We start from the raw sequence: 20997 nt of genomic DNA, 5'->3' as shown, positions 1-20997 counted from the left end.
TCTCTTGTAAGAATTTTGATTGGAACGCATTTATGTGTTGGTATTTGACTCACATTTTTCTTAGAAACTTTGTCCTCTTTCTTGTGAACATGATCGTGTTGAAACCGAGTAGGACAAAACAAATGTCCTATCTCATTGCAATAGAAACATCTTCTCCGATCTACGACAAATTCAACCGGTGAAGATCGATTTTCAACTCGATCACGTTGTTGTTTTTGCTTGAAAAACTCTTCATTACTTTACTTTCCAAAAACAACATCCTTTTCAGAGTCAATTGTGCCAGCTTTAACAAACACAATCTTTTTAAACGGTTTGACTTGTTTTTTTTATAAAAGCTTGTTTTTGCAAACCTATTGTTCTCATTTTTAATCTCATACACATATTCATTTAACACTTGTACTGCAACTTGCACACAAACTTCACTTTCACACTTAGAACTATTCACAGATTTTCATATTCAACATCTATTAAATTGGCTAAACTTGTTTCAGAATCATTCTTTGAAGAAATAATCTCCAAGTTCAACGCCTTGAGAAAACCTTTCGGTTCTTTTGGAATATATGAATTCCAAAACAGAGCCGGAACTGAATGATACCCTAAATAAGTTTGTTCTTGATCCCCATTATACTTTGAAGGAATTATGTTATATAAAACATATGATGAGGCCGAATAACTCTTAAGCTTTTGAGCAACTCTTTCAGTCTCTATCTTTACAGATTGTAACTCTTGCTTAAGGGCGACATTCTCTTCAATGTGCCTATTAATTGCAATATGTTTATCTTCTAGAATATGTTTCATCATGAGAATGGTTTTCTCATCATGTTTAATTGTTCCATAATCTTTTTTCACATTTTTGTAATTTTTTTAAAGCTTCTTTCATCTCTTTACTTTCATTAACATTTTTATCAAAGTTGCTTTTAAGAAAATTTATTTCCTAATCCTTAACCTCGCACTTTTCACAATCTAGATCCCAATCTACACATTTAATCACATTAGATTGTGAACATACCTGATTTATCATAAGCGGATGTTGGTCACTCTTTTCAACATGTTCCAAGTTATCTTCTATTTGATCCTCTTCTTGATCATGAACTTGCTCTTGATCCAATTCATCATCCTCTTCTCCAAAATCTGTTTTCCCATGAGGTACTTCATCTCCATTAAACTAACCTTAAAAACTCTCAATAATATCAGGTGGAAAAATAGATTGAAAATAATCAGAAAGAATAGGATGAATCCTGTCATATTTGCACGATTCAATATCCTTAAGCTCCATTTCAGCAGTTCCATCTTCAAGCTCCTTTTTGAAATCAACAATTATCAGCTATCACTTCAACATGTTGAAAGATAAGAGCAACTCTTCAACATCTTCGAAAAACCACTTCATTTACTTCCTCAGCTACCAGTTCAACATCTTCAAAAACCTCAACACATTTGTTTGTTGGACATAATTGTTCCAATTGAATACCTCATCCACTTTGGCAGCATGAAATGGTTTTGACATTGATGCTTTAGCTTCCATTTGTTTCTTTCCAGCATCAGGTGACTTTTTAGGAGAAATTTGATGGTAAATAGCTTGCCGGTTGTAATCTCTTCCAAATGGACTGGCATTACTATCTCCAACATCCTTGTATGTACACTCCCTTTTGAAATATCCCTTTTCCTTGCATCGAAAACATCTAAACTTGGATTTATTAAAAGCTAACTTAGATGATGTACCATCAGGACAGTTTTTCCCAGTAATTTCCTTGAATCATTGAGCTCTTCGGATGACACTAGCCATGCACCATATAATGTCAAGCATTTCCATCTCTTCAGGATCTATTTGATCATAATCTTCTTTTGTCTTGTTAAAATTGCCAATACGTCCAACAACTAAACTTTCATATGACTCCAGGACAGATCCAAGAAATGCCATTTGTTCTTTGACATTTTCAGCAGATAAACCATTTGAACTCTTGAGATTACAACAATATTACATTGTAAAACCTCAGAATTTTGGTTCTTGGGCAAAGTGTTCTGTACAGTGGACAAAGTTCCAGAATAACTACTTGAATATTGTGGAGTTGGAGTAATTTGAGATCCACCAATTGAGTTTCCCACAAATGCATTCCCATCAGTGCAAAAAGTTGTTTGAATCTTTGGACTAGAAGCAGGATTGTTGTAATATAGTCCAATATCTTGAATAGCAGCTGAACTTTTCTTATTATGTTTCTTTCTCAGCTTAAATTCTTGTGCTTCTGGTTTTTCAATAAAGGTAGCAAGAGTGAGAGGTGCATAAGAAATGGGATTTGATTGTTGAATCATAGTGAAAGTCTCCCATTCTTCAGTCAGCACATCAGCTAACTTATTAATGTATTCATAACCAGGTTTATCAATTTCCATCTTTCTTATCTCATTCACCAGATGATAGTATCTTTCAACCAGTTGAGAAAATGATTAACATTTAACCAACGTAAAGATATCAAATTCTTTCTTCAACAGTGCCATCTTGGACTTTCTCATGTCAGGATTACCTCTGTCTTTGTTCAACAGTGCTCTCCATATGGAATTAACAAGACCCATTATGTTGAAGCATCTGGAATATCTCAGCTTTGATAGATTGTTGAAAAAGATTCAACATCTTCTTTTCCCTAATAAACAAAGCTTTATCAGCCTCATCAACTTGTGACAAATGGTAATTAGTTCCGTTCTCATTCTTTGGAGTAACATATTCTTCTTCAACAGCCAACCGGGTGTCATAGCTTCCATCTTGCATGTGAGTCTCAAATATATCAGCCCATTTTGGATAGTCTTTCAATCTAAGAAGCTTAGCTGGCCTGTTTGCAGTCTCCATCTCATTAGCAAGATTCGAACATTGAAGCAGAGTTGACGGTTGTGACGCGGAAGCATTCAAATTATCCATATTTATTAAAACAAAAACACACTGTCCGAATATGTTGATCAAACACAGATATGTCTTGGTCATATTAATAACTTGGTCAAACAGATAACGTATAACACCAGATCAACATATAACTACTTTTACGTTTAGAGAAACTTATCCGCTACAGTAACTGATCATCATAATTTTGCAATTTTGAAGATGTAAATGATAGAGTTTTGAGCTGAAATTTTGAAGGATTGATCACGAATTTTAGGCATCCTTGATATGTGACAATCAGATGTTTTTGATGGTGAGAACTTTTTGAATTGTAAAATCAAGTAGATATGAAGAATATTTTTGCATAAATCTTCAATCTTGTGATCTTTTAAGTAGAAATGAGCCTAAGTTATGATAGCACTTGAAAGTCCTACGATGTGTACGGATCGAAACACTGAGTAACCAATCTACTATATAACACAATGTGCGGAAAACATTGTGAGATAAAGAAGACAATAAGATTTCCCTTTCTAATATACTTTATTGAGAACGTCTCGTATCTGAGATCCAAATACAATTAACACGGATCTAGTTCATATATTACTCTTTATAGATTATAGATTATGTATATATTAGTATTAGTAGTAATGTGTGTATATATTATGTGATAGATTAATATGTTTGAAGGATTGATCGAGAGAATAATTCAACAGAGGTTTGATATGTTAAAATCAGTACCTTAATTAACAGAGGATGAACCCTCTATATATAGAAGACGGGTCTAGTTCGTTACACATTCCGTAACGAACTAGACTTCCACTTCGTTACGTTACAAAGAATAATAAACATAACAAACTAAGTCTCCAATTCGTTAAACATCCTTAACGAATTGGGAAGACAGATAACTTAAACGTCTAGTTCATTAAACAACCTTAATGAACTAGATATATAATAACGAACTAGACAATAAAATAAATAACTTTTACATTATAATAATGAAACGATAAATACAAAGACTCGAGACACAAAACCGTGCACTAACAGACACCCCCTCGTCTTGAGCTCTTTGTCTTTAAGTTATTTGAAGCGCTTGGACTGCCAGTCTCTGCAGCTGTGAATCCCATGCTCATGACACACATGAAAAGCATGTTGAAATTGCATTGCTCGGTTATAGTCTTCAATACGCTCAATTAAGATTTTATTCTTAAACAACACATCATTGTCGGTCTCTGTCAAGTTCAGGAGCCACATCGGATCAATGATCTCTATCAGCTCAGTCTTTAAGCCCTTCCCCAACACAATAACACACAATAACGGCCTCGCCAGTTCGATTGTCATAATATCAGCGGTTGAAAGATAAATACATGTGTTGATTCAGCGTCTTGACTGGTACACGCTTCATAGTTTTCGGCGGTTTAACTTTAAGCACCAACTTCCTCCAACCCGTCCTTAGATCAATCTCATCAATACGTTTACGAGTTGGAATTTGTGGCTTAAAGAACTTAAACCCGTGATTGACTTCAAAAAGCAAACGCTGATGGAACCATTCTGTTTGACGATTTCACCCACGGTTAATAAAAGGGCGGTACGCCAGAGTCCATACATCCCATCTTGGTAATGAAAGAACGTCAATAATATTTTCATAATACTGAACGCCTTTCTCCCATTTAATGATACAAACATTTAATTCAGAATCGAAAACCAATGAAACAATATCACCTTGAACTTTAGACACGGACTTGAAAGAAGTCATATGATTAGCTTTGACACGTGCAATGGCTTCTTGCTTTCGTTCTTCATCAACGTATCTGTATGCATCGATAATCTTATGAGCTTTCTTGTTTCGACACGCAAACCATCTTTGAATATCAGCGATAGTCAGATCTCGCTTTGAATCAAATCTTGAATCAACATTCTTGCCTTTTGATACCTTTTCCAAATAATCTTCGGCTGCTTTAACTGTTTCTTCATTAAATATTAGAGCACCCTAATCAACATTAGAGTGTTGAAATAAGTCAGGGTATTCCTCAGCAGTCACGTCTTCAATCTCAATCTCCTTGTCATCATAAATAATAGACTTCTTCATCTGAATAGTTGAATCATTATCATTCTTGACCTCCACATCACCCTCAGCCTCTAAGACGGGTAGTTCATCGTCATTTAGACCAAGCAGTATAGAATACTCTCATGTTAAGGATTTCTCAACAAACTGTCCTACTTCAATTTCATCAGCATTCACTATGATTCTGACCATCCCCGACCCATCAATAAATATAACAGTATTGGCTTTTATCGACTCAATGGGTTTAACATTTTCCAAGTCATGATAAACAACCAATTGTTTACTAGAATCACCAGCAGCAGCACTCGTACATGCACCAGAATATGAGTCGTGAGTTTGTTTTCTCTCACCCCTTCTTGTTTAATTTATCGAACCTCAACTTCTTGTTTAATGATGGAAGATCTTTGCCAGTTCATTGCATGAAGCTTTTCACCTTTCTGACAATCATTGCCATATTCCATTTCAAATCCATGAGTTCCAAATCATCAGGATCAATTTGGTCATAGTCTTCGTCAGTTAACTCACTAGTAGCAATTTTACTGCCAACCAGATTCTCATAAGAACTCATGAAGGCAGACAAGAAAGCAAAGTTTTGTTCAGCCTCCTTCATGTTCACATTCGGTTGTGCTGAGAATTGGTTTGCAGTAGTTGAATTTCCAGACCCTCCAGAAGAACCAGAAGCACCAGGTGACCCGGAACTTCCAGCAGTGTAGAAACATGCACGTGGATCACTATAGATAGTCGTAGCATTATCACTTGCATTTTGTGTAAGAAAAGCGGTGATCGGAGAGATTGTTGAACTCAAGGGCATACTCCCACCATAAAAAGCTGGATCTTGGCTATCCTTAGAAGACTTTTGACACCTAAGATCATATTCACGAGCTTCGATCTTTTGTATGAACTCAGACGCAGTCAAATCTTCATTACTGTAATAATTATTTTCTTTCAATACCATTAAGAAAATTGAGTAAGAACTCGGTAAAGCATTCTTGATTGTATCTATCTTATCACTTTCAGAAGGTTCCATATTCATCTTGTCCATTTTCGGCTATCAGATGGTTAAACCGTGTTGTCATCTCTTCGACAGTCTCACCTTTAAGTAAGTTAAAATTTCTAAATTGAAACTTTAACATCACTTTCTTGCTTTCTGCAGTATTACCCATACTCCTCATACGAATGTTGAAACAACGAAGCACAAATCTTGATGCTACCGACTTGATGAAATATGTTTTCAGGTAACGCCATTGTAAGAGTTGAGTATGCTTTCGTTTCTATCTCCAAAGCCTTTTTTTCTTCCTGAGAGTATGTGAGATGGCTTTAGGTGTGAATCCAATTGTTTCATCTCCAATCATTGGAACAGTATACACTTCATCCAAACAGTAAGAACAATCAGGGTGAACAGAACCCATATGAGCACGAAAACGAGGTTCCCATTTAGCAAAGTCACTAAATTTCATCAATCGAAGACACTTGGAATGGGATCCAATTTCAGTGTCCAATTGTAACATTTGTTGCATGAGTACGTTTTGAGAAGCTAACGCGTAGAAACCAGCCATCTTGATAAGTAACAATCAATAAAACTTCAAGAACTAAACTTGAAAATATCTTAATTAACTTGGAACAATAAGTATAACGAATTTTGAACAATGTTTGTAACGAACTAAAATAACGAATTGAAAGTTATCTGAGTAACGAACCAGGAACAGTGTAACACGAATTAGGTTATAACAAACTATCAAACGAGCTGAGTCAATAAATCAGGTCATATTGATGAATCAGTTTGACGAATTAGGTTAACGAATCCAAATTCAAAGGTAAGGAATCTCTGAGTTCCCTTAACGAATCAAGTAACAAATCACTAAGTCAAGCTTAACGAATCACAAAATCATCTTAACAAATCAGGTAACGAATTAAGGTAACAAGTTAGCCATAGTTGATAGCGAATCAACTATAACTAATCAGGTTGTTATAACTGTTATAACAAACTCTGACAACTTTTGCCACGTGGCAAAAGTTTGTTAGATATGAAGTTAACGAATCAGACCATGTGTCTGACGAATTAGATGAAACGAATCAACCTTGGTGACGAATTAGATAATGAATTAAGTAACGAATCATTTAAATTTAACGAACTGCAATAACGAATTGCACAAAGACGATGAATCTTCAACAGATGATGAAGATCTTCAAATCTTGATCATCATTTCCAGATTTCTGGAAAACCTTAGCTAAACAAACCAACAAATATATAATACTCTTTCAATATTACACCAATTTGTACATACTATAGCTCAAATTACTCGCAAATCCTCGGCAAAACCAAATCATACCATCCCGTAAACCAAATCACTCAATCACGAATCCAATTTAACCAAAATTACACCCCTGTTTCAGCCAAACTCAGATCCAATCCAACATAATACTTAACCCAATCCAATTTCCAATTCCAATCAACCTCACACGTCCAATACCTTACAGATCACAAATTCAACCAAACTCAATCCATAATCACTAAAATCAATAGAGAATTTGATTAAAATCAAACCGGAAACTAAATAACATCAAACTAATACAATTAAGCCTTTAGTTAACGAATTAACACATTATCAAGAGCAATCGAACCCTGAAAGCTCTGATACCACTTAAGAACGTCTCAGATCTGAGATCCAAATACGATTAACACGGATCTAGTTCATAGATTACTCTTTTTAGATTATATATTATGTATATATTAGTATTAGTAGTAATATGTGTATATATTATGTGATAGATTAATATGTTTGAACGATTGATCGAGAGAATAATTCAACAGAGATTCGATACGTTAAAATCAATACCTTAATTAACAGAGGATGAAACCTCTATATATAGAAGACGGGTCTAGTTCGTTACACATTCCGTAACGAACTAGACTTCCACTTAGTTACATTACAAAGAATAATAAACATAATGAACTAAGTCTCCAATTCGTTAAACATCCTTAATGAATTGGGAAGACTGGTATCTTAAAGTTCTAGTTCATTAAACAACCTTAACGAACTAGATATATAATAACGAACTAGACAATAAAATAAATAACTTTTTCATTATAATAATGAAACGATAAATACAAAGACTCGAGACGCAAAACCGTGCACGAATATTTATATTGCACTTTAAGCTTCAACAGTACAAAGGATATGACAGATCAAATCAGTACATGAATGAAAAACCACTATAATAACAGATATGTCTCATATTTATAGACATACCTATACAGCGGATAAGACTTATCTGGCGGACATGACATATCCGCCGTATAAGTACTTATACGTAGGATATCAACATGTTCATTTTACATTTAAGCCTATTACAAAATACAAAATACAAGATCCTAGCATTTGACATTACGCACTAACCGATTCCTACCTGGTTCCGGTTCTTACCCAAAACACCCGGTTCCATCGGTTATTACCGTTACCAAGCTCAAAAACAGACGTTGGAACCGGTTCAAACGACATTATAGCCGTTTATAACCGTTAAAGAAACGTTGATGGGAACCAGGTTATCTACCTCTAAATGTATAAATGGTTATTGGATCAACTAGTTGAGTACCCAAGAGTTACTCGTTGTCGTCGGTCCAGGTGATCATCTTACCAACTGAGAAGTAATTTTTGGGATGGTAAAAGTGTATAACATATGGATAGAAGCGGTTCCTTTTATGCTACACATAATTGTTGGAACCGGTTCCTTACACCAGTAATTCAAATTTCAAACCATTGGAACCGGATCCTACACCAATAATTCACATTTCAAAGCTTGTTGGAACCGGTTCCTACCCTCCAATTTCAACTTAAATGTAACATCCCGATTATTTCGATCTATTTTTGACAATATGTGAAAGGTAAAGGACCAAAAATATTCTTAAAATAATGAAGAATATGAGATAAGGAAGTGAAGGTATCCTATATTGAAGATATAAGAAAGTTTATCCCACGTTGGAAAAAGAAGAAAGTGGAGTTAAGCCATGGGTATAAAAAGAAATCAGAACATGTCCCACATTGTTAGAATATAAACTTGTGAGCTTCTTATAAGTGTCACATCCAAACCTACGCTGGAACATGTCGAGGCACAACACACTTTGAATAATACCTCAAAAGACACTAACATAATTACACTGTCAATATCTAATTGATTTCATTTCATATAACACAATCTATACACAAAAAACATAACATTTTTTCAAAGAAAAGAAATAAACACTATAATCAAAGGCTTAAAAGTAAAATTTTCTTTATTCATCATTGCAACCTAAGGTCCAATCTATTCTTTATTCTCTTTCTTCATCCCATATAGTTATGCGTGAAAATACATAGGTTATCAACATAAATTTGAGCAAGTAACCCGATTTATACATAATAATATTTGAAAATGACAATTCATGGCGATAATATGAACTACAACAACTAGTATAACAATAATATAAAAGGGTCATTTCCCCTCGTCCCAAACGGGTCAAGTTACTCCGGCAGCGTTTGATCATACTAAATGAGGATGATGATGACATACCAAAAACCATAACTCAAAACTAGACACATAATCACATTCACACGTATAACCTAATTCCGGAATTGCATATCTACGCAAATAGTGGAATTGTAATAACTAATATAAATCTATTTAACTTGTGATCGCATAGCCCCCCCCCCCACCCCAAAAAAAAATTAAAACGAAAAAAGTAGGGGTTGTGAATTACTCACCTGAAATATAGATAATTAAATGAAAAAAAAATATAAACGAGTTAGTTGGTTGCGCTAGGATTCTCGACTATTTGGCCTATAGTTAAATTTATAAACAATATAAATAAACTAATGCGTATAAACGAATAAAACATGGCATGATGAACTTGAGATCAATAAAGTTTAAAGCAGAAATGTAATTAAAATATAATTAGTTTAGGTATTATTATTATTATTATTTAAATTTATGTTTGATTTTTTCAAATAAAAAATAAAAAAGAAAATATAAGATTATATATAATGGTATATATATTAACAGGAAAGTTAAACGAAAACTTATTTTTGGACGTTTATTAGGCTCGACTTGTTAAACAGTGGTAAAATAATTGTCAATACCCTAAATGGTTATTAAATAATTTAGGAGTTAAAATTCAAGACATAAAATAAATACTAAAACATCAACAAAACAGGGTGCATGGGGGTTCGAACTCGCGTCCTGACAGGTTCAAGCTTAATAGTACGCACCAGCCATTCGGTTAGTAATTTCACTTGTTAATAAGATGCTAAACAAATATACTTATTCAGATCCAGAGCTGAGTCTCAACTGAAAACATAAACCCTAGCATGGATACTTCAAAGTTGAGTGTGTGTTCCCTTTATTAATTGAAATTGACAAAGGGCTTTTGATGATCATTGAACATTGAAAAGGATATGCACCCTAGTGCATGATTTGTTGTCCGTAGGTGATCGAAGAGGCTAGGAGTAGTTTTAAAATAGCCTATAATGTAAAATGGCACATTCGCTATGGATTGTAAAGCGAATGGGGTCCATTCATTAGACTAACCAACCATTCATTACGTTAAGAGCCCATTCACTAAGGGATTTTGCGAATGGAGACTTATTCGTTAATATATTGCATATTCGTTATGAAATGTAACAAATAGGAAGCCCTTCATTACAGGAACATCCAATTCATTAGAGATGATAACGAATGGGGACTGAGTCTATAAATACACTGTTCCTATTCATACGAAAAGAAAGAGATCCGGGCTTAATGTATTAACATGTCGTTACCATGTCGGAACCTCTCCAGAACTTACCTTAATGTATTCACCATTAAAGTACGAATAAAGTATTTGTTTAATGTATTCGTCTCTCGTATCGAATTCATGTATCGTGTTAAAGACTAGATCTTGGCTCGTATAACATATTCACAACTGGTATCAGAGAAGACGGTTGCTCGTGATACACAATTTAATGTATAATTTTGATTAGTATGATGTTCTTCAAGTTTTGGTCACGTTTTTATATCAAAATTTGATTGATTTGGTGAATAGTTATTGAAATTGAAGGTTGATTCGTGTTCCCAGATGGAATCCGAACCTTCGTAATGTATTTTGGTGATTAATTATGGTGAACTGAAGAATCCATCATTGATGTTCATCTACTTTTTGATCTTTTTGATGATGATTCAGTGGTTGTTAATTTAAATTGATGATTGATTCATAACCATGATGAAATCCCGAAGTGTTCGTGTTGATTTGGTGTTTAATTATGAAAAATTGATGATTCCACCATTGTTGAAGCTTAAATATGCGGATTCGGGCGAGATTTGCTTTTTCCGGACACCGTAACAGACTTTTACGGCGAAAATGGCTTTCTTGTGCTACAATAACTAATTTAATGGCCATTTGTTAAATCAATGTACCCATTCGTTACGGGCTTTTAATGAATGAGGCCATTCGTTAATGAGTTTAACGAATATGGATGGTTTAACATATGAGACCTCATTCGTGTATCTGTTATAACGAATGAGGATCGTTATTTATAACGAATGTGTTCCACTCGTTCAAGTGTAACGAATGAGGACAAGTTCAACGTACGAGGACACTGTTTTGACGAATGGTGATCAGGTTAACGTATATGAACAACGAAGTAAACCTCATTCGTTCAATGTTAATGTGTAAGAAAAAAGAGTATTTTGGAAAAGTTTTCTTAAACGAAATTTTTTTGGGATATTCCAAATGTATTGGTAACTCTTCCGGTGACATATTTTTCGGCCGACTTTTCATGCGTATCTGGTGGCCGAGGGGAAGACCACGACTAATATAATGAGGAGTTTCTTGGATATCCATGAAGATTGTTCAAGACCTCTCCTATTTGCCAAGAAATGGAGGAGATAAAAATTTCAAAAGACTTTATTTGGCTTACATCTTCCTACATTTGCAAGGATTTGTTGAAAAATTACTACAATTTGGGTGGTAATTCATGATTGCAAAGCTACGTTTGAGTGAGTTCGAGACTGCAATTGTTATTCGATTGCTGATTAATTTGTTCGAGATTGAAACCTAACTATGTGGGACACGAGTGTCTGTCTGTTTACTTCTTTCTGAGAGACTTTGATCCTGGCTATGTTGGCTACGAGTATTCGGTGGAATACTTCTGTTGTGGGGGGGACAATTCTTGAATGGGTTGATTTTGTTGAAGAATATACGAGTTTTGTCAATGGATTGAAGAATCTGATCATTTAGGATTTATTAAAAGAAGTTGGAACTCTGCATCATATTCCCAAAACAAAAGTACATCCAAGCGAATGGGATGTAAAGGAGCTTCAAAGAGTTAATTTGGGATAAACGTTATCAAGAGAAGGAAAACCAAAGTGAATGATTTTGAATGATTGGGTTGTTCATGAAGATGTGTGACGAGGTTAATGTAACACCCCGGCTAAAGCATAATACGCCCAAGTGTGATGTACAGATTTCTCAAAACACATTTGACACTATCAACTAACAATATTATCATTAATTGATTCCAACAACAAGTACACAAGTTTAGAAGTAAAAGAAATACAAAGAAATACACATTTAGGCAATTTGTCCATTTATGTTGAATATTCTAAGTACTAATGTCTTCGTCACGGCAACATCCTCTACATAAGGTACCTGTAGCATATATATAAAATAAAGTCAACTAAATGAATAGTTGGTGAGTTCACACAAGTTTTTGATATAAGTACATAAAAATCATACAATTCCATGAACAAGTGTAAATGAGCAAGTAAGGTCCTTTCTAGCTGGGATTGTGCACCAATGTACTCAGATCATGAGGCCATTTTCCACTCATAACAACAAATGTCTTGAGCGCAAAGGGGGGCGTATGATCATATTTATATTGAAGTAATCCATTTGCAAGTAATTTTGAGCAAGTAACAAGTAAACACACAAATCCATGTAGCGAATTGTAGTTTGTAAATAATGAATAAACGAAATTGTAATTTGGATAGGATATATATATGCTACCCCCAAAAGTAGTAAAAGAGTAAAAAGGGGTGTGAAAAACTCATCTTTGAGATTGAAGATAACTTGAAATAATAATCGAAAGCGCGTTTAAGGAAATTGAAACGATCGAACATCACGAACTATAAATAAAACGGAAATACAAAATTTAAAGACTAACTATTGGGATTAAAAAGGTTAAATAATATTAGTTTTAGAAATTAGGCATTATTTTAATATATATTTCATTAACTTATGATATATGGGGACTTGGGGATTTTTTAACGAGTTTAACAAAAATGAATAAAGTTTATATAAATCATTTGATGTTTATTAGTTGAAGAATGATTTGTAGATAAATAATTATAACTTATTAATATAAGATTAAATAACAATATTAATAACAATTTATGATTGAAGGTTTTTTTTCTAAGTAACATAATTAATTAATTTACTAATTAATTAACTTAAATGTTAAGCATGAATTCTTTTAAAGAAATTATAGATATTAGTTTATGTGAAAATGAAATAAAGAATAATTAGTTATTTAGAGAAATCAAGTATACTAGTTCTATAATTAGAAATCCTTAATTAAAACCATTTTGTATATATCATCTTATTTAAAATAAAAATTTTTATATGTTTATGATGATCAACGGATAATAACATCTAGATAATATTTGTATTTGTTCTTGCAAAATAACTAGTTTTGACATAATATTTAGAAAATCAAATTGTTTATCTTGGGTATCCATAACCATAGTGATTTCTTATACCCAAAATATAATACTTTTATTATAAAAGTATCATGACCGTGAAGAATAAATTATGAACATTCAACATTAAATCAAAACAAAAACTATAAAATGCATGGAATCATAAAATTTACTTGTTAGTGCTTTCAATATTAAGAAAATAGTGGATTGAGGTGTGAAAATAATGGAGGATTTTTCCTCCTTTTATAGTGAAAATATGAAGTTGTTATGTCTTATGGAATTTATGAAAATTAATCATATTTAATATAATTAAAAACAAAAATTAAAATGGTTTAAAAGGTTTTCAAAGTGTTTAAGTTTTTAATAAATTTTATTTGATTAAAACATTCATTGCCTTATTTTTATTAGTTACTTGAAAAAAAAAACATATGAAAAAGATGGTAATAATAATAATTATAATAATAATCCAAGATTTTTTCTAGTGATTTGCATGGGGAAAGTTCATGAATAAGTTATCTTAATTATGAATGTTTGAAATGAGTATGCAATACTACAAGGGTGGTAAATAGTATATTTGCATAGAAATGATCACATAAAATACATGAAACAAAAATTGAGATTAATTAATAATATTATAATATATATATATTCAAATAGAACAAAACCGAAAATTTAAATTGGGGTCGGGTTTTCGGGTTTGAAAATTAACGAACATTATTTTTTTTTTTGTCAGTAGCTGATTTGTTGATGTATTAATCGTGACTGATGATTTGCAGCTAAAATATTCAAAGTTAAAGTATTCGATAGCTACGGAAAAGTGGGAGTCTGTTAGTGCATGATTTGTTGTCCGTAGCTGATCGAAGAGGCTAGGGGTAGTTTTTTAATAGGCTATATTATAAAATGGCACATTCTTTATAGATTGTATAGAGAATGGGGTCCATTTGTTAGACTAACAAGCCATTCGTTAAGTTAAGAGCCCATTTGCTAAGGGATTTAGAGAATGGAGCCTTGTTCGTTAATGTATTACATATTCATCATGAAATGTAACGAATGGGAGGCCCTTCGTTATAGGAACATCCCATTCGTTAGAGATGATAACGAATGGGGATTGAGTCTATAAATAGACTATTCATGTTCATACGAAAAGAAAGAGATCCGAGCTTAATGTATTAACATGCCAGATCCTCTCCAGAACTTATCTTATTGTATCCACCATTAAAGTACGAATAAAGTATTTATTTTAACGTATTTGTCTCACGTATCAAACTGATGTATTGTTTTAGCGACTAGATATTGGCTCGTATAACATATTCATAACTGGTATCAGAGCAGACGGTTGCTCGTGATACACAATTTAATGTATAATTTTGATTACGACGATGTTCTTCATGTTCTTCAAGTTTTGGTCACGTTTTTTTTATCAACATTCAATTGATTTGGTGAATAGTTATTGAAATTGAAGGTTGATTCGTGTTCCGGATGGAATCCGAACCTTCGTAACGTATTTTGGTGATTAATTATGGTGAATTGAAGAATCCACCATTGATTCCATCTACTATTTGATCTTTTTGATGATGATTCAGTGGTTGTTAATTTAAATTGATGATTGATTCATGACCATGATGAAATTCAGAAGTGTTCGTGTTGATTTTGGTGGTTAATTATGAAGAATTGATGATTTCACCATTGTTGAAGCTTAATCTGCAGATTCCGGCGAGATTTGCGTTTTTCCAGCCACCGTAACAGACTTTTCCGGCAAAAACGGCTATCTTGTGCTACAATAACTGATTTATTGGCCATTCATTAAATCACTGTACCCATTCGTTATGGGCTTTTAACGAATGAGGTCATTCGTTAATGAGTTTAACGAATGTGGATGGTTTAACGTTTGAGACCTCATTTGTGTATCTGTTATAACGAATGAGGGTCGTTATTCATAACGAATGTGTTCCACTCGTTTAAGTGTAACGAATGAGGACATGGTAAATGTACGAGGACACTGTTTTGACGAATGGTGATCAGATTAACGTATATGGACAACGAATGAAGCCTCACTCGTTCAATGATGTGGTGTAAAAAAAGACTACTTTGGAAACGTTTTCTTAAATGAAATTTTTCGAGGATATTCCTAATGTATTGGGAACTCTTCTTGTAAGTTTTGGTGACATAGTTTTTAGCCGACTTTTCACTGTATCTACCGGCCGAAGGGGAGACCACGACTAATTAATGAGGAGTTTTATGGATATCCATGAAGATTGTTCAACACCTTGCCGATTTTTTCAAGAAATGGGGGAGATAAAAATTTCAAAAGACTTTATTTTGCTTACATATTCCTATGCTTGAAAGAATTTCTTGAAAAATTACTACAATTCGGGTGGTAATTCATGATTGCAAAGCTACGTTTGACTGAATGTAAGACTGCAACTGTTCTTCGATTGCTGGTTGATTTGATCGAGATTAAAATCTAACTATGTGGGATACGAGTGTCTGTCCGTTTACTTCTTTATGAGGGACTTTGATCTTGGATATTTAGCTACGAGTATTCGGCGGATTACTTTTGTTGAGGGGGACAATTCTTGAACGGGTTGATTTTGTTGAAGAATATACGAGTCTTGTCAATGGGTTGAGAAATCTGAGCGTTTAGGATATATTAATAGAGGTTGGAACTCTGGATCATATGGCCAAAACAAAAGTACATCTAAGCGGATGTAATGGTGCTTTAAAGAGTTAATTTGGGATAAACGATATCAACAGAATGAAAACCAAAGTGAAAGATTTTGAATAATTGGGTTGTTCATGAAGATGTGTGACGAGGTTAAACGTAAAGATATTCTTTCTTTACCGGTGCTGATGGATAGCTGATGACTTGTTGCTAATTGTTGAAAGATTGAACCATATCATATGCTAGATGGATGATCGAGATGATCACATGGAGATGCTTACTTTAAGGGGTAGATATTATATGAGAAGCTATAAGTTATTAGTTTGCTGAAAAGACTTAAAGATTATCTATCTGCACAAGCCCACGAATAATCAGTCAAGGGGGAGTTTGTTAATGTATTAATCGTGACTGATGATTTGCAGCTAAAGTATTCAAAGTTAAAGTATTAGACAACTATGGAAAAGGGGGACTCTGTTAGTGTATGATTTGTTGTCCGTAGCTGATCAATGAGGCTAGGTGTAGTTTATCAATAGGCTATAATGTAAAATGGCGCATTCGCTATGGATTGTATAGCGAATGGGGTGCATTCGTTAGACTAACTAACCATTCGTTATGTTAAGAGCCCGTTCGCTAAGGGATTTAGCGAATGGAGGCTTATTCGTTAAAGTATTGCCTATTCGTATGAAATGTAACGAATGGGAATTCCTTTGTTTCAGAAACATCCCATTCTTTAGAGATAATAACAAATGGGGACTGAGTCTATAAACAGACTATTCAAGTTCATATGAAAAGAAAGAGATCCGAGCTTAATGTATTAACATGCCGTTACCATGCCGGAACCTCTCCATAACTTATCTTAATGTATTCACCATTAAAGTACGAATAAAGTAATTGTTTAACATATTCGGATCTCTTATCGAACTGATGTATCGTGTTTGAGACTAGATATTGGCTCGTATAACGTATTCTTAACTGGTTTCTGAGTAGATGGTTGCTCGTGATACACAATTTAATGTATTATATTGATTATGACGATGTTCTCCGTTTTCTTAAAGTTTTGGTCACGCTTTTTTTATCAAAATTTGAATGATTTGGTGAATAATTATTGAAATTGAAGGTTGATTCGTGTTCCTGGATGGAATCTGAACCTTCGTAATGTATTTTGGTGATTAATTATGGTGAATTCAAGAATCCACGATTAATGTCCATCTACTGTTTGATCTTTTTGATGACGATACAATGATTGTTGATTTAAATTGATGATTGATTCATGACCATGATGAAAACCCGAAGTGTTCGTGTTGATTTTGGTGGTTAATTATGTAGAATTGATTATTTCACCATTGTTGAAGCTTAAATCTGCAGATTCCAGCGAGATTTGCGTTTTTCCAGCCACCGTAAAAGACTTTTCCGGCAAAAACGGCTATCTTGTGCTACAATAACTGATTTATTGGCCATTCATTAAATCACTGTACCCATTCGTTATGGGCTTTTAACGAATGAGGTCATTCGTTAATGAGTTTAACGAATGTGGATGGTTTAACGTTTGAGACCTCATTTGTGTATCTGTTATAACGAATGAGGGTCGTTATTCATAACGAATGTGTTCCACTCGTTTAAGTGTAACGAATGAGGACATGGTTAACGTACGAGGACACTGTTTTGACGAATGGTGATCAGATTAACGTATATGGACAACGAATGAAGCCTCACTCGTTCAATGATGTGGTGTAAAAAAAGACTATTTTGGAAACGTTTTCTTAAATGAAATTTTTCGAGGATATTCCTAATGTATTGGGAACTCTTCTTGTAAGTTTTGGTGACATAGTTTTTAGCCGACTTTTCACTGCATCTACCGGCCGAAGGGGAGACCACGACTAATTAATGAGGAGTTTTATGGATATCCATGAAGATTGTTCAACACCTTGCCGATTTTTTCAAGAAATGGGGGAGATAAAAATTTCAAAAGACTTTATTTTGCTTACATATTCCTATGCTTGAAAGAATTTCTAGAAAAATTACTACAATTCGGGTGGTAATTCATGATTGCAAAGCTACGTTTGACTGAATGTAAGACTGCAACTGTTCTTCGATTGCTGGTTGATTTGATCGAGATTACAATCTAACTATGTGGGATACGAGTGTCTGTCCGTTTACTTCTTTATGAGGGACTTTGATCTTGGCTATTTAGCTACGAGTATTCGGCGGATTACTTTTGTTGAGGGGGACAATTCTTGAATGGGTTGATTTTGTTGAAGAATATACGAGTCTTGTCAATGGGTTGAGAAATCTGAGCGTTTAGGATATATTAATAGAGGTTGGAACTCTGGATCATATGGCCAAAACAAAAGTACATCTAAGCGGATGTAATGGTGCTTTAAAGAGTTAATTTGGGATAAACGATATCAACAGAATGAAAACCAAAGTGAAAGATTTTGAATAATTTGGTTGTTCATGAAGATGTGTGACGAGGTTAAACGTAAAGATATTCTTTCTTTACCGGTGCTGATGGATAGCTGATGACTTGTTGCTAATTGTTGAAAGATTGAACCATATCATATGCTAGATGGATGATCGAGATGATCACATGGAGATGCTTACTTTGAGGGGTAGATATTATATGAGAAGCTATAAGTTATTAGTTTGCTGAAAAGACTTAAAGATTATCTATCTGCACAAGCCCACGAATAATCAGTCAAGGGGGAGTTTGTTAATGTATTAATCGTGACTGATGATTTGCAGCTAAAGTATTCAAAGTTAAAGTATTAGACAACTATGGAAAAGGGGGACTCTGTTAGTGTATGATTTGTTGTCCGTAGCTGATCAATGAGGCTAGGTGTAGTTTATCAATAGGCTATAATGTAAAATGGCGCATTCGCTATGGATTGTATAGCGAATGGGGTGCATTCGTTAGACTAACTAACCATTCGTTATGTTAAGAGCCCGTTCGCTAAGGGATTTAGCGAATGGAGGCTTATTCGTTAAAGTATTGCCTATTCGTATGAAATGTAACGAATGGGAATTCCTTTATTTCAGAAACATCCCATTCTTTAGAGATAATAACAAATGGGGACTGAGTCTATAAACAGACTATTCAAGTTCATATGAAAAGAAAGAGATCCGAGCTTAATGTATTAACATGCCGTTACCATGCCGGAACCTCTCCATAACTTATCTTAATGTATTCACCATTAAAGTACGAATAAAGTAATTGTTTAACATATTCGGATCTCTTATCGAACTGATGTATCGTGTTTGAGACTAGATATTGGCTCGTATAACGTATTCTTAACTGGTTTCTGAGTAGATGGTTGCTCGTGATACACAATTTAATGTATTATATTGATTATGACGATGTTCTCCGTTTTCTTAAAGTTTTGGTCACGCTTTTTTATCAAAATTTGAATGATTTGGTGAATAATTATTGAAATTGAAGGTTGATTCGTGTTCCTGGATGGAATCTGAACCTTCGTAATGTATTTTGGTGATTAATTATGGTGAATTCAAGAATCCACGATTAATGTCCATCTACTGTTTGATCTTTTTGATGACGATACAATGATTGTTGATTTAAATTGATGATTGATTCATGACCCTGATGAAAACCCGAAGTGTTCGTGTTGATTTTGGTGGTTAATTATGTAGAATTGATTATTTCACCATTGTTGAAGCTTAAATCTGCAGATTCCAGCGAGATTTGCGTTTTTCCAGCCACCGTAACAGACTTTTCCGGCAAAAACGGCTATCTTGTGCTACAATAACTGATTTATTGGCCATTCATTAAATCACTGTACCCATTCGTTATGGGCTTTTAACGAATGAGGTCATTCGTTAATGAGTTTAACGAATGTGGATGGTTTAACGTTTGAGACCTCGTTTGTGTATCTGTTATAACGAATGAGGGTTGTTATTCATAACGAATGTGTTCCACTCGTTTAAGTGTAACGAATGAGGACATGGTTAACGTACGAGGACACTGTTTTGACGAATGGTGATCAGATTAACGTATATGGACAACGAATGATGCCTCACTCGTTCAATGATGTGGTGTAAAAAAAGACTATTTTGGAAACGTTTTCTTAAATGAAATTTTTCGAGGATATTCCTAATGTATTGGGAACTCTTCTTGTAAGTTTTGGTGACATAGTTTTTAGCCGACTTTTCACTGTATCTACCGGCCGAAGGGGAGACCACGACTAATTAATGAGGAGTTTTATGGATATCCATGAAGATTGTTCAACACCTTGCCGATTTTTTCAAGAAATGGGGGAGATAAAAATTTCAAAAGACTTTATTTTGCTTACATATTCCTATGCTTGAAAGAATTTCTTGAAAAATTACTACAATTCGGGTGGTAATTCATGATTGCAAAGCTACGTTTGACTGAATGTAAGACTGCAACTGTTCTTCGATTGCTGGTTGATTTGATCGAGATTAAAATCTAACAACTATCTGGTGCTACAATAACTGATTTAATGGCCATTCGTTAAATCACTATACCCATTCGTTACGGGCTTTTAACGAATGAGGCAATTCATTAATGAGTTTAACGAATGTGGATGGTTTAACGTATGAGACCTCATTCGTGTTTCTGTTATAACGAATGAGGGTCATTATTTAAACGAATGTCTTCCACTCGTTCAAGTGTAACGAATGAGGACAAGGTCAACTTACGAGGTCACTTTTTGACGAATAGTGATC

This window comes from Bidens hawaiensis, unplaced genomic scaffold (assembly GCF_021521415.1).
Source record: "Bidens hawaiensis isolate Kalapana, Puna unplaced genomic scaffold, B.hawaiensis_p1.1 tig00008726_1, whole genome shotgun sequence".
NCBI classification, from domain to species: domain Eukaryota; kingdom Viridiplantae; phylum Streptophyta; class Magnoliopsida; order Asterales; family Asteraceae; genus Bidens; species Bidens hawaiensis.
The sequence above is the reverse complement of the archived record's forward strand: the minus strand, read 5'-3'. Positions refer to the sequence as shown.